This window comes from Myotis davidii, unplaced genomic scaffold (assembly GCF_000327345.1).
Source record: "Myotis davidii unplaced genomic scaffold, ASM32734v1 scaffold880, whole genome shotgun sequence".
Lineage (NCBI taxonomy): Eukaryota > Metazoa > Chordata > Mammalia > Chiroptera > Vespertilionidae > Myotis > Myotis davidii.
In genome coordinates this window covers 378,621-381,015 of record NW_006292566.1, presented here as the reverse complement: position 1 = coordinate 381,015, position 2,395 = coordinate 378,621, and positions in this window count along the sequence as shown.

Sequence of the window (2,395 nt, the reverse complement as noted above, 5' to 3'; positions counted from 1 at the left end):
CACCGTCCGGCCCAGGGACCCACGCTGCGAAGCCAGCGCCTGCTCACCGCGCAGAGTGGTGACCCGGAGCCCTCTGGGCCTCAGTTTCCCCACAGGCCAGGGGGTGGGCAGCTCTGTTCTGCTGACCCTGGGGACTTGGACGGGCTCGGCTACCCTCTCGCCCACGGTGTGCGGCAGCTCCCTGCATGGTGGGCAGGCCAGGCCACCACCAGGGGAGGTCTCCCTGGCCAGGCCAGGCAGCCCCCCACCCCCCACCCCCAGCCCAGGGCCAAGTCCAGGAAGTGTAACTCCAGGCCTTCCCATGGCCCACCCCCCCAAATGCTCGGAATTCTCTCCAGGTGCCCTGGGTCCGGCCAGAGTCCAGGGCAGGGCTGTCCCTCCTCAGATGCCCACTCCCGCAGCAGAGCCCTGAGCCGGTGGAGGGTCGCGAGCCCTCTGATGGGCAGTGCCTCCCGTGTCAGATGCTGTGGCCTCCCCCACCCTGGACAAGGCCCTCGTCTGTCTGGAGCCTGGAGCAGCGACCCCCATGCCCCTCGAATCTGCTCCAAGGGGAACAGCGGGGTCTCAGGGGCATCTTGAGGGAAGTGCCTCCCCACAACTGCCCTGGACCGGACCCCTGACCAGAGGCCATGAGACCCCAGGCCCCTGCCCCACACCCACGTGGAGCCTCAGGGGACTCCCCTCCCCTGGCCCCCAAGGCCACTTCCTCTCAGCCCTTTCTCTTCTGACCCTCCTCCAGGCCGGCCTGTCCCGCCGTGTGCACCCCACTCAGCCGGGGACAGCACGATTAGGGTGAAGAGGAGGGGAGCAACTCGAAGTGGAGTTTGGGGTTCCCCCGCTGAGGCCTGGCTTGGGGAGCCCTGGTGCCCAGAGTCAGTGTGGGGTCCCCGAGAGCCTGGGTCTGGCTCGGGGCTGGAGGCATCTCTGTCCCCCAAGGCCACCCGCTCCCCCCTCTCCTGCCAGCCTTGCCTCCCTACAGAGGATGGGGAGGATTCTTAGAAAGAGCCATGGACAGAACCGCAGGCTGTGAGGGCAGGCACCTGGGGCCACGTCCTCCCCGCCAGGAGCTCGGGGTCCCCGGGAGCCACGGAGGCAGGAGGCCAGGACACAGGCGCCTCTTACCCCAGCTGTGAGGGCCTGCGTGGGCGCCCCCAAGGCAGAGCCTCATAGACCAGAAGGCCCAGATCAAAGGGGACTTCACTGCCCCCCATCCTGGCCGCCCACATCCTACGGCCCCAGGTGTCCGTGGGGCTCAGGCCCCGAAACCTGCACTCCCTCCCCTCCCCCGGCTGCATGCCCAGCCCAAGGGGGCCTCAAGGGCGAGGTGGCCACTTTAAGAAAATCTAGCATTGCCCTGGCCGGTGTGGCTCAGTGGATACAGAATCCACCCGTGAACTGAAGGGTCCCGGGTTTGATTCCAGTCAAGGGCACGTACCTCGGTTGCAGGCTCGATCCCTGTGTGGGAGGCAACCAATGGATGTGTCTCCCTCACATCGATGTTCCTCTCTCTCTGTCTCTCCCCCTCCACTCTCTCTAAAAATAAACGGAAAATATTCTCGGGTGAGGATTAACAGCCACAAAAAAAAGAAAGCCTGGCAGATGAACCCCCGTGTCTGAACCCAGGCGCCCTGAGCTGAGTTATTCTTAGGAGGGTCCCGGTGCCCCCATGCTCCCCCACCTCCTAGGCCCTTCCAATGAGGGCTGAGTGGCAGCGCCGTCAGGGGGCACCAGTGGGCACTGCCCGGCGTGGCCCGGGTTTGAGCGCCATTGCCGACACAATGGGCCATTTCAGCAGCCACCAGGGGAGACGGTCTGGGCACTCGGGTGAGGCGGCCCCTTCCTGAGGGGACGTGCCTGCACTACACATTCCTGGGGTCCTGGGCCGAAGGGAGCTGGGCAGCGGGTGGTCCTGCCTGAGACCGTGCCCTCCCCTGGCCTCAGTGCCTGTTCTGGGGTTCGGGGCTGTGTGCCCCTCAGCCTGAAGACTGAAGCCCACGGGGGCAGAGGCCGGGGCCCGCTCTGGGCAGGCCCTGAGGAAGGACTCTTAGGCGTGTGCCCCTGCCCACCTCTGCCAGAGTCATCCCCTGGGGCCCAGCTCCCCCAGCCTCCTGCCTGCCCACCACCCAGCCAGGGTCTCATCGCTGGGGCAGGTGGCTTGTGGGGTCCTTGGGGTGGTGGCCACATGCCTGTCCCGCTGAAGGCCCTGTGGGACCCTCCTTCATGAGTGGGGCCGGCACAGAGCACTGGCTGTGTGGGCTCCAGCCCTTCACGGGGCACATCTGCCCCAGGGGACTTGGCATAACCCCAGGGTAGAGGAGCTGAGGGCCACGAGATGGGGAAACCCCCTCCGCCTCCACCCCTGCAGCCCCACCTCACACCCCTTCCCGGCCAGCAG